Source organism: Pongo pygmaeus, chromosome 5 (genome assembly GCF_028885625.2).
Source record: "Pongo pygmaeus isolate AG05252 chromosome 5, NHGRI_mPonPyg2-v2.0_pri, whole genome shotgun sequence".
Classification (NCBI taxonomy): domain Eukaryota; kingdom Metazoa; phylum Chordata; class Mammalia; order Primates; family Hominidae; genus Pongo; species Pongo pygmaeus.
The window spans coordinates 149,913,930-149,926,602 of record NC_072378.2 but is presented as its reverse complement, the minus strand read 5'-3'; the positions used below and the strand labels follow the sequence as shown (position 1 = coordinate 149,926,602).

Below are 12,673 nucleotides of genomic sequence, written 5' to 3'. Positions count from 1 at the left end.
GAAAAACCAAAGAAGTAAAAATGTTTGAACCTATCATTGCAAGGCAAAACTCTCAATTGCAAATGCTGCAATTAGGTATGAGAAACTGGTTTTAACAAAGATGTGTGTACAGAAACATAGTGTTCATCACGTATCCTTGATTAGATACAGCACAGTCTTGGCTTCATGATACTACTACTAATCTACGGTAAAGTGGCCATGTTTCCTATTTCTTCTGTTTTGCTTCTCTAGGTTTTAGGTGAACTCTTAAAACCAGTCTCCATTTACATATTCTACTGGCTTTTGCTAACCTGTCCCCGCAACCCCTACCCTGGAAAAAAGATTGAGTGAGCTGTTGGTAGTCAGATTTTTTTAAGTTAAAAAGCTGTTTGGGGCTGGGTGTGGTGGCTTATCTGTGATCCCAGCATTTTCGGAGGCTGAGGCAGGCGGATCACCTGAGGTCAGGAATTCAAAACCAACCTGGCCAACATGGTGAACCCCTGTCCCTACTAAAAACACAAAAATTAGCTGGGTGTGGTGGCAGGGGCCTGTAATCCCAGCTACTCGGGTGGCTGAGGCAGGAGAATTGCTTGAACCCAGGAGGCGGAGGTTGCAGTGAGCCGAGATCGTGCCATTGCACTCCAGCCTGGGTGACGAGTGGAACTGCATCTCAAAAACAAAAAAACAAAACAAAACAAAACAAACCCAAAACTATTTGGAACCTAAAATTTCTCAGTTATTATAACTTCACTGTAAGTTTTCAGCTTAATCTTTCTTACCAGTTGAATTTTCAAAGATTTTGATCAGAACTATTAAAGGCTAAATAAAAGAAACTTTAAATACACTCAGCAATCATACTTTTACAAGTGTCTTTTAATAAATTGGTTGCTTTTTAGTTACTGAAAAATATATTTCATCTTGGTTTTCCATTCATCATAAAAACATTTAATCTTAAGTTTGACATTTCTTACCCGTCTCGACTGAGTCACAAAGAATGCATAATAGCTAGTAAAATCGAAATCACAGGAACCTTACCTTTCAGTGGCTGTTGCTATGAAACCATGTTTTGATGGGAAATTTGAGAGAACCCTGGGCTTCCTGTTATTAAATGACAGATCGTGGAGATCCCCTTCATTTTCAAAACTCCTTTTTTTTTTTTTTTTTTTCAAGACGGAGTCTTGCTCTTGTCACCCAGGCTGGAGTGCAATGGTACGATCTTGGCTCACCACAACCTCCACCTCCCAGGTTCAAGTGATTCTCCTGCTTCAGCCTCCCAAGTAGCTTGGATTACAGGCACCTGCCATCATGCCCTGCTAATTTTTGTTATTTTTAGTAGAGATGGGGTTTCACCATGTTAGCCAGGCTGGTCTTGAACTCCTGACCTCAAGTGATCTAAGAGCCTCAGCCTCCCAAAGTGCTGGGATTATAGGCATGAGCCACCACACCCAGCCCAGAACTCTTTTTAAAGCAAGTCATTTTAATTACTCTTCTGCTAATGGGAAAATCTATATTCTGACCCTATTTTACCCACACTCGACTACTAGTTAGGCTTGATTTTGCTAGGGGCACTGTCAAGAGTTAACAATTTTATGTTTTCGCCTCCTCTGCTATTCCTTGTTCATTGAATGGGCAGATGAGCAGGGTTTTTGAGTGATGTTTTTATGGGCAATTAAAAAGTTGTATTGGCTGGGCACGGTGGCTCATGCTTGTAATCTCAGCACTCTGGGAGGCTGAGGCACTGATCCACCTCAAGTGGATCACTTGAGGTCAGGGGTTTGAGATGAGCCTGGCCAACATGGTGAAAACCCGTCTCTACTACAAAAATTAGCCAGGTGTGGTGGTGCACACCTGTAATCCCAGCTATTTGGGAGGCTAAGGCAGGAGAATCACTTGAACCCAGGAGGCGGAGGCTGCAGTGAGCTGAGATCGTGTCATTGCACTCCAGCCTGGGCAACAGAGCGAGACTCAGTCTCAAAAAAAAAGTTGTATTGCTGTTATTTACTTAAATGAGTAGAGTACTAGGAAGCTGGACACACGTAAAGGTTGCAAATACAGTATCATTCTAGCAAGAGAGTTTGTGTAAAAAGAGAAGTTAGGTAATGCTTCTTTGTTGCTGTGAATCTAGAACAAGACCAGTGACCTCTGGCTCCTGAAAAAGAGAAAAGTTTTGTTTGCTTGGTTTGGTGGAGAGAGCTGGGGAAACCTGAGTCAGGAACAAAGGCATATGAAGGTGGTAACAAGCCAGGTGCAGAGGGAGAGCAGGGTGGTGTCTGACTACAGCCGAGGCTGGGAAGGCAATGAGTGTCAGGAGGGAAGAGGAAATTGGGAAAGGGAGAGTCCCAAATGCAAAACTGAGAAGCTTGGATTTGCTTTGCCAGGCCCCAGAAAATAAGGAAGAAAGTGGCACTGGGATAGTTGAGAAAAGTTACTCTGGGCGTTGTATGTAGGACCTTTACCATGGGTTGGCACCACAGTCCTCACATGGCATTGAATACGATTTCATTCAATATCGATTCCACACATCACCCCAAATGCAGACGTACATCAAGCAGGCTTCCCAGAGGAGATGATGCAGACGCTGAGGGCTTTGATATCTCTTCTGCATTTGATATCCAAGTTGGTGCAGTACTAGAACGTAGAATAGGCGCAACAACAACAACGTTAAAGTCCTACAGTCTTTGTTACATAATCACTCATTGGGCATCACAGAAATAATACCAGTGTCTTCAGCATGACCAGGGATGGATGTGGTTTTAGTAAACCTGATAGGGTGTAAGCAGGATCAGAATGGAGCCCACATGGTCGACCGTGGCCCCTGCTGCATTTGTGGGATGTGTAGCTGAGGGCTGACCTGGAAGCATCTTGGGCACAGGCTCTTTGTTGGATTCATGGCATGTTTGGCATGCAGGAGAGAGTGCCTCACATAGAGCAAGAAAGTAGCCTCGAAAACACTGCAATCTCAGCAGGTGGCAGTGCACACTTTTAACTTCGTGATAAGTGATGTTTCATTGTTGTATTGATCATTTTCTACTACTCACTTTCTGAGAACACACAAAAAACACACACTCATGGTCTTTTCCCCTGGCATACGCTTATAGGGAATAACACGACAGGCATGACCATGATACATGCTTAATTTTTAGGTTTAGGTCTGTCCTAGATGTCCCTCTCACTGCACAACCCCAGTACGGGCAGGCACAGGCAACACTGCATCACATGCAGACAGCTGCCCCATGGCCTGCCAACCCATCCTCCAGGCTCAAGGCTTCACTCCATAGCTCTTTCACTGTCTTCTCATTGGACAGCGAGAATGTGCTTAGCTGTGAGTAAATGGTTATCACAACTAAGAACTCTGAGGAAAAGTGTTTGTGGGCTTGAAGGGTGTATTAGTTTCCTAGGACCGTCACAACAAACTACCACAAGCAGGGTGACTTAAAACAAGGTTGGGCATCGTGGCTCACACCTATAATCCCAGCACTTTGGGAGACCAAGGTGGGAGGATTGCTTGAGGCCAGGAGTTCAAGACCAGCCTGAGTAACATAAGAAAACCCCATGTTGGCCGGGCGTGGTGGCTCACGCCTGTAATCCCAGCACTTTGGGAGGCCGAGGCGGGCGGATCACGAGGTCAGGAGATCGAGACCATCCTGGCTAACAGTGAAACCCCGTCACTACTAAAAATACAAAAAATTAGCCGGGCGAGGTGGAGGGCACTTGTAGTCCCAGCTACTCGGGAGGCTGAGGCAGGAGAATGGCGTGAACCCGGGAGGCGGAGCTTGCAGTGAGTCGAGATCGCGCCACTGCACTCCAGCCTGGGCGACAGGGAGACTCCGTCTCAAAAAAAAAAAAAAAAAGAAAACCCCATGTCAATGACGCAGTTAGTCGGCTGCAATGGCGCCGGTGAGGCGGGCAGCGAAGTGGCGGCCTGGTGGTTTTGAGGTGCGTGGTGAAGGGGTTTCCACGTTCGGGTACAGGAATAAGAATGTGAAACAGAAGACATGGCGGCCTAACCACCCGCCCGCAAGCCTTCGTGGGGAGCGTTCATGAGGGACAAGGCTTTGCTTTTCGAAGAAAACTGAGAATACAGCAAAGTTACAAGAAATTGCTATGGAAGGAAAAGAAGGCTCAAACGTCACTGGAATCTCAATTCACAGATCGATACCCAGATAATCTGAAACATCTCTATTTTCAGATAGAGGAAAGACTTAGGAAGCAACCAGAAAAAGTTGACCATCCTTTGTCAGAACAAGTTCACCAGCCTTTGCTTGAAGAACAGTGTAGCATTGACCAGGCTTTATTTGAAGATCAGTGTAGCTTTGACCAGCCTCAGCCAGAAGAACAATGTAGTAAAACAGTAAACTCCTTTACAATTCCAAAGAAAAATAAAAAGAAAACATCAAATCAAAAAGCACAAGAAGAATATGAACAGGTACAAGCTAAACGTGCTGCTAAGAAACAAGAATTTGAGAGGAGAAAACAGGAGAGAGAAGCCCAAAGGCAGTACAAAAAGAAGAAAATGGAAGTGTTTAAAATATTGAACAAAAAGACTAAAAAGGGCCAACCAAACTTGAAGGTACAAATAGAGTACCTTCTTCAAAAAATACAAGAAAAAAGTTAAGTTAAACATTTTGTTCCCACAGGTTAAAATACCTGCTGCCTATTAGGTTCTTCTGTGACAAGTGCCTCCCAGCAATGAACTAAATTTGTTGACATAAACTGGATTGCTAAGCTATGCTAAATATAAGATGTTCACATATTTTTATTATGGTAAAAAAATTTCTAAATATGTTCTACATATGTTTCTTGTTTATTTGCCTTTGAAGGAAATATTTGCCTTTGAAGGTTGGCCTGAAGAACTGAAAGAACCTCCTATTTGCAAGACAGGCCCAAGCATGTAATACTTTTGTACCATATGAGATTTATATGAAATAAAATTTTTTAAAAATAGAAAAAAAAGAAGACCCCATGTCTACAAAAATTAAGAAATTAGCCAGGTGTGGTGGTGCCTGCGTGTAGTCCTAGCTACTCAGGAGGCTGAGGCAGGAGGATTGCTTGAGCTCAGGAGTTTGAGGTTACAGTGAGCTAATTGTACCACTGTACTTCAGCCTGGGTGGCAGAATGAGATTCTGTTTTAAACAAAACAAAACAAAATCTATTATCTCACAGTTCTGCAGGCTAGAAGTCTGAATCAAGCTGTCATCAGAGCCATGCTTGCTCTGAAGGCTCTAGAAGAGAATCCTTCCTTGCCTCTTCCTAGCTTCTCATGGCATTCGCTGGCTTATAGCTGCATCATCCTCATCTCTGCCTCTGTCTTCACATTGCCTTCTTCCCTGCATCTCCTCTGTGTCTCTCTCCAAATTTCTCAGTCCTTTCTTTTAAAAAGACACCCCGGCTGGGCACAGTGGCTCATGCCTGTAATCCCGGCACTTTGGGAGGCCGAGGCAGGTGGATCACCTGAGGTCAGGAGATCGAGACCAGCCTGGCCAACATGGAGAAACCCCTTCTCTACTAAAAATACAAAAAAATTAGCTGGGCTTGGTGGCAGGTGCCTGTAATCCCAGCTACTCTGGAGGCTGAGGCAGGAGAATCGCTTGAACCCGGGAGGTGGAGGTTGCAGTGAGCCAAGATCGCACCATCACATTCCAGCCTGGGGGACAAGTGCTTTCCTCAGGATGTGTGTACGCCCCAAATTAATGGCCAACATATGGTGCTGTGACCGCCCCAAAGACTTCATCTTAAAAAAAAAAAAAAGACACCCATCATTGGTTCATTGGATTTAGGGCTCACTCTCATCCAGTATGAACACTTCTTAACTTAATTGTATCTGTAAAGACTCTATTTCCGAATAAAGTCACATTCACAGAAATTAGAGGTTAGGACTTGAACATATCTTTTTGGGGGCACGATTTAACCCACTATAGGGTGTAAGGTGTTTGCAGAGCTCAAGAAAAGCTACCCAGCACTTTGGCTAGAGGTTAGCAAAGATGTTGAACAGATACTGAGCTGAGCCTTGGAGGCCACATTTCTAAACATAGAATGTTGCAGGCATTCAAATGTGACCACTTATAATCCCACATCATTAGCCCAGGAGTAGGTACTTCATTTTAACATGCAATCGTCACTCATTCTTTGCCTTCAACCCAAGGTTCCTCTACCTGTTTCCCATAGTGCTCGTGTCTTTTCATTCAGTCTCTCTTCCTAGCAATGGGTAGCATGTTAGTACAGGCCATCTCATAGTTCCCTGGGGGCTTTTTGTAAGAGAACTATAGCTTCCAGAAAAATGGGTCTCTATATACCAGGCACTCTTCTAAGTACTTCATAGACACTAATTCCTGTAATTCTCACAGTATCTTTATGAGGTAGATAAGATTATTTATTCCCATTTTACATATTAGGAAACTCAAGTACAGAGGTTAGATAATTTGCTCAAAGTTACACAGTTAATAAGTAGCAGAGCACTCTGGCTTCAAGTTCATGACACCAAACTCCCTTCCATTATAAGCTTAGATTCTTTCCCTACCAAGATATGCAAGAAAAGAAAAAAGAAACAATAAAAAAGAGCTTAGATTATTTCTCATACCATTTATCAAAATAAATTCCAGGTCATGATTAAAGACCTGAATGTAAAAAATAAAACTTGGGGTGGGCATTGTGGCTCATGCCTGTAATCCCAGCACTTTGGGAGGCCGAGGCAGGGGGATCACTTGAGCCCAGGAGTTTGACACCAGCCTGGGCAAGACGATGGTTCTGCAAAAATTTAAAACATTAGCTGAGTGTGGTGGTACGCCCTTGTAGTCTCAGCTACTTGGCTGGGAGTATGGCTTGAGCCCAGGAGTTCAAGGCTGCAGTGAGCTATGATTATGCCAGTACACTCCAACCTGAGCAACAAAGACCCTATCTCAAGACAAACAAACAAAATAAATATATAAACATTAATACAAATAAAAAGAAAAAAGTCTATAGAATAGGAAAATGGGCAATGGAAGGGTGAAAAAGGAAAACTGCAATGCCAAGAAACGTATAAAAAGATCCTTAAGTTCACTAGTAACCAAGGAAATGAGAGTTAAAATAACCATGATATACCATTTCTCACACGTCAGATTAGCAGAAAGCACTGAGATTGTCTCAATCTCAGATGTTGGCAGGATATGGAGAAATGGGGACCCCTCCCATGCTGCTGGTGAACGAGTCATTGGAGAGCAGCTGAGCAGTTTCTAGTGGGGCCCAATGCATGCGTGTCCATGTCACCACTGCAAATAGCTATATATACTCTCTTTTAGCTCACTGGAAAAACAAGTTACACAACCCATGATATTCATGGTGTTCACTGATGCTGTAGATAGAAGGGGGCAGGCAAGCCAGGGGGTCCCCACTTGGACCCATGGATGGGCTTCCAGTCTCCAGGACAAATGTTATCTCTCTGGGCATCTGTGTCTTCCTCTGCGGTGACGGTCTGTACCCACACGTCTGCCATCCACTGTCTCAGCATCTCTGGACTGCTTCCTGAAAGCACAGACCTCAGTCTCACCGCAAGGGCCAGAATGGGCAGAAATAGCTTTGGGGCAGATCCAATGCCAATTTTAAACAGGGCAGAAGGAGAAAGTGTGTGAGGCTCACTGCCCTACTGTCTTCTCAGTGCTCTAATAGTGTCCAGAGATGTGTGGACATTGGCCCCACTGACACAGCAAGAGGAAAGCCGTGGCCTTCTCTCTCTTTTTTTTTTTTTGAGATGGAGTCTCACTCTGTTGCCCAGGCTGGAGTGCAGTGGCACAATCTTGGCTCACTACAACCTCTGCCTCTCGGGTTCAAGTGATTCTCCTGCTTCAGCCTCCTGAGTAGCTGGGACTACAGGCACACACCACCATGCCTGGCTAATTGTTGTATTTTTAGTAGAGATGGGGTTTCACTATGTTGGTCAGGCTGGTCTTGAACTCCTGACCTCATGATCCACCTGCCTCAGTCTCCCAAAGTGCTGGGATTACAGGCGTGAGCCACCGCACCTGGCCACCATCACCTTCTCTTACATCTCTTACATCTCTCAGAGGCAGAGCCTAGTTTTTGATGCTGTACCTAAACTTGTTGTTACCCCTGGAAGGCCTTACTTTTTGCTCAAGTGTGCAATAAATAGCCTCAACAACTATTTCATTCTTCCAGCTTCTCAGAGTCATGGCAGCAAAATCATTTTAGCTGTGGAGGATTCAAGATGAAGTTTCTCTAAATCAGATACTGTAAGAAGACTGTAGCATGGCTCTTTTCTTAAATCAAATAATCATTTTTCTGGCCTAAATAATGTCTCCAAAATTTAAGACAGAATTTTGGGGACCTCCACCAAATGCTTGCTTGTCTGCGTTGAGCCGATTCCGGAATCTCTTTTGAGAAGCAGTTGGTGCCGCCCACTGTGGCCCCTATCCTGTGCGGGCATGCTGCTTACCTGGGGCTGAGTACACATCGGGATTCCTAAACCTCATTGCCCAGGCTCATCTTTTCTTAAATGCACAGCCGGGTTGCACTTGGCAATATCCTCAGAGAGTTTCTTTTTTGATTGGTTGCTATCTCATACCTGCAAAAAATGTGGCTCAGTCATCTAGTGTTTGAAAGAGATCATCCAAGGAAGCCATTGCACTGGTGTCTCTGAGTTCTGTTGCTTTATTTGGTTAGATGATTAGAGAACAAGGCTCTTGGACAGCGGTAGCTCATTTCCCCATAGAAACGCCTTCCCTTGAGTTGAGGTATGAGGTTATACCCTCAGCTTTTACTGGGGCGTGTGGTGAAGAATGGGCATTTGAAGACCAACATGGCATCTTCTACAGGACTTGAGCTGAAGATATTGACTGATTTCTTACTCAATGTAGGGATTTAGATCTCTCCTAATTTTTTTTTTTTTTTTTTTTTTTTTAGACGGAGTTTTGCTGTTGTTGCCCAGGCTGGAGTGCAACAGTTAGATCTTGGCTCACTGCAACTGCCACCTCCTGGGTTCAAATGATTCTCTTGCCTCAGCCTCCCAAGTAGCTAGGATTACAGGCACCCACAACCATGCCCGGCTAATTTTTGTATTTTTAGTACAGACGGGGTTTCTCCATGTTGACCATGTTGGCTAGGCTGGTCTCAAACTCCTGACTTCAGGTGATTCGCCTGCTTTGGCCTCTCAAAGTGCTGGGGTTACAGGCGTGAGCCACCGCACCTGGCCAATCTCTCCTAAAATTTAACATCAGGAATGTATTTATTTCTCTTGGAAACTCTGCATCTTTTTTTATGGTTTTGGGAGCTTGGAGGCAATGTGTGGTTGTGTAAAGCATGTTTTTGAGTCTGATGGCCCTGGGCTTCCATCTTCACTCAACCACTTAATGAGTGAACGTGGGCAGGTTGGCTGCCCTTTCTCAACCCCAATAACCTCATCTGGAAATGGGAATAATTATTCCAATGCCATCGAGCTGTTGTGGGGATTAGGACACTTTGATGTAAACTACCATATATATCATTGGTGCTAAACAAATAGGAGTTGTCGGCCGGGCGCGGTGGCTCACGCCTGTAATCCCAGCATTTTGGGAAGCTGAGGTGGGCAGATCACGAGGTCAGGAGTTCGAGACCAGCCTGGCCAACATGTTCAAACCCCATCTCTACTAAAAATACAAAAATTAGCTGTGTGTGGTGGTGCGCACCTGTAATCTGAGACAAGAGAAATCGCTTGAACCCAGGAGGCGGAGGTTGCAGTGAGCTGAGATCGCACCACTGCACTCCAGCCTGGGCGACAGAGTGAGACTCCATCTCAAACAAACAAGAACAACAAAAGAAAAAAATGGGAGCTGTTACTTGAAAATCCATTGTACCAGAAAATTTCAAAGCTAGAATTAGTGTTCTAATGCAGTGACTACTCTAATCTAGCTTTCTAGTATGATATTCTTTTTTTCTTGTAAGGATTTCTGATTGAACTTTCAAAAAAATTTATTTATTTGTTTTTGAGACAGGATCTCACTCTGTCACCCAGGCTAGAGTGCAGTGATGCAGTCACAGCTCACTGCAGCCTCAACCTCCCGGGCTCAAGCAATCCACCTCAGCCTCCAGAGTGGTTGGGATCACAGGTATGTGCCACTATGCCTGGCTAATTTTTATATTTTTTGTAGAGCTGGGATTTGGCCATGTTGCCCAGGCTGGTCTTGAACTCCTGGGCTCAAACAATCCTCTTGCCTTGGCCTCCCAGAGTGCTGGGATTACAGGCGTGAGACACTGCACCTGGCCTTATTTTTTATTTTAATTATTCCATTCTCTGTGTTTTAATCATCTACACTGCTTCACATTTTCTTTGGGAGACAGGTGGTGAATGAATAAAAAGAGCTACACATTCCAGTTACCTTGTGCCATTCTTACCTCCCTAGCACCAACACCTGGGTTCTAAACCCACTTTGGCCAACTGGTTGACTGTGTGTCCTTGAGCAAGTTGCTGCCTGAGACATGGAGGTTTGTTGGGAGGTGGCTACTGTGTGGGTTGATTGTGTTCTTTTCTCTTCTTCTGGCCCCTGATGGGCATCACCAAATTTAGGAAATAATTTCAGAGTTCTGGGTCAGTTGCCTGTACCTGGTGAGGCTGGAGACCAGGCAGTCTGCAGAATGCTGTGGTCGGGTGGGGTCAGACTTCCCCTGCCACAGTGGGCGAGAAGTCACCACCCATGCCACGCAGGGCGGCAGTAGGGAGCCACAGGGCCATGTTATCTCTGACACAGGCTAGTGCCTTGGTCCCTAGTCAGAAGGACTTCGTGACTTGCTTGGAATTCCCCTTTGTGAAGGCTGGGACAGAGTCCTACCTGTGCCATGTCCCCATATGCACCCATATCTCCGTAGCCATCTCTGCTCTCTCTCTTGCCCTGACACTCTTCCTCCTGCAAGCTATGTTTGTGTCCAGCTGTGAGTACCGACTTTCCCCACGAGCAGCTAGAATCCGATCATCTTCTCAGCCGGAGGCAGGAGAACCTCTGTTCCAAGTTCCCATTTGGAACAGGGGTTCTCCCCCTTGGACTCTGAATGCTGTTCTTCTCATGGAGCCTCTCTTGGCTTTGCTGTGCAGCCAACCCCAGCCGCCCTCCCAGAGACTTGCTGCCCTCACGGAGGGTTTGTTTTGCATGTGGTTGCTGAACTTTGATTCGGTGACTCATGCTGAGGTGCAAACTTTAAGTACCCCCCCGCCCCTTTAATTGCTTTCTTCCTTTCCTTTTTTCTTTCTTAAAAAAAAAAAAAAAAAAAAAAAAAAAAACCCAAAGCATAACTACTTTTGCAGCTGAACGTGACTGTGGCGTGCAGGAAGTGGAGCATTGGCATGAAGTGGCTCCTAGTGGCTGCTTGGCGCATGCCAGCTGCCCTCCTCTGACTCCAGTGGCACCTGGGGGCCTGGCCTCACTGACGGGAGAACATTGGTGTGAAGGCTCCTGGCGACCGGGCCAGCATTCATTGTGAAGACCGGAGGGACACACCCTGCTGGTGAGTGCATGTCCCCTGGCCGTCAGTCAGTGTGGCCAACACCACTCAGACTTGTTTCCAGGGGTGTAGGAGAGAGACTGGAACCCCGGGGCAGGGGCAGGAGAAGGGCTGTTAGAGAGCAGTCCTTGGGGGAGTGTGACCCTGAACAATCTGATTTCTCACACTCTAAATTATTTTAAGTGCTAAATAAAAAATTAAGATAACCCTCTTTAATTTCATTTAGGTGAAATCCTTGCTCATTTTAGCAAAACTGTGCTTAATTTCCAGATGGCTTTTTTTGGGGAAAGATTAAACAGAGGGAGCTCTTCAGTTTCAGTAAAACCTCCTGCTGTGGCCTGTGAAGATATTTACATGTTAGGAAATCAGAAAGAGTAGAACTCCCAGGCACATTTGAGCCCTGTCACCTTGCTCGTGAGAGCATCTTCTAGACTAGTTATCATCTATCGGAAGCCTAGTTTCCAGGCTGAATGCAGTCAGGAACTTTTGGTAGCATCTCTTATAGAGGATGCCTCTGTGGGCTTCACAAAGGCTAATGAGGAAACTGAACTAAATCTTAATCTGACTGCAGTGAAGACAAATTCCCTGCAGCTGTAAGAAACCTCCGCTGTGGCCCCCAAGATTATGAGCTTTTCTCTAAGGCTAGGCGATGCCAACTGTGGGGTGCCCATCCCTGACCCATGAACAGGCTGGGGTGTGGACTACAGTAGAGTTGCTCCGGGATGTGGATCAGGGCTTAAATGCTTGTGTGTCCACCTTACAGAAACCATCACAACGCAGAAGAGCAGGGGACAAGTTTGAGAAAGTGAAAGGCCAGGCCAGCATACTTATGTTCACAGCAACATCGTTCACAGAGGCCCAGAGGCCCAGAGGCAGAGGCAACCCACGTGTCCACTGAAGGGTGAATAGATAAACATGATGTGGTGTATACATACAAAGGAATGTTATTTAGCCTTAAAAACAAGAGAAATTGGCTGGGAGTGGTGGCTCACACCTGTAATCCCAGCACTTTATGGGGCCAGGGAGGGAGGATCCCTTGAGGCCAGGAGTTTGAGACCAGCCTGGGCAACTTAGTGAGACCCCCATCTCTACAAAAAATAAAAAAAAAAAACCCTGCCAACCATGGGAGTGTGTGCCTGTAGTTCCAGCTGCTCAGGAGGCTGAGGTAGGAGGACTACTTGAGCCCGGGAGTTTGTATTGAAGATATAATGCTGAGCAAAATAAGTCGGTG

At 45.5% G+C, this 12,673-nt stretch overlaps 1 protein-coding gene and 1 pseudogene across 2 annotated transcripts in view; both read left to right on the top strand.

Moving 5' to 3' along the window:
* The first annotated feature begins 3,867 nt into the window (after positions 1-3,867).
* LOC129039137 (thyroid transcription factor 1-associated protein 26-like) lies at positions 3,868-4,594 on the top strand (annotated as a pseudogene).
* Positions 4,595-11,228: 6,634 nt separating this feature from the next.
* ZC3H12D (zinc finger CCCH-type containing 12D) overlaps positions 11,229-12,673 on the top strand; it is a 38,129-nt gene continuing 36,684 nt past the window's right edge. The window contains exons 1-2 of one of the 2 annotated variants that reach the window (XM_054491972.2): positions 11,229-11,445; positions 12,206-12,343. The gene's annotated coding sequence lies outside the window, so the exon portion shown is untranslated. The remainder of the gene's footprint in view (positions 11,446-12,205; positions 12,344-12,673) is intronic. The other variant, XM_054491974.2, reaches the window with a different exon arrangement.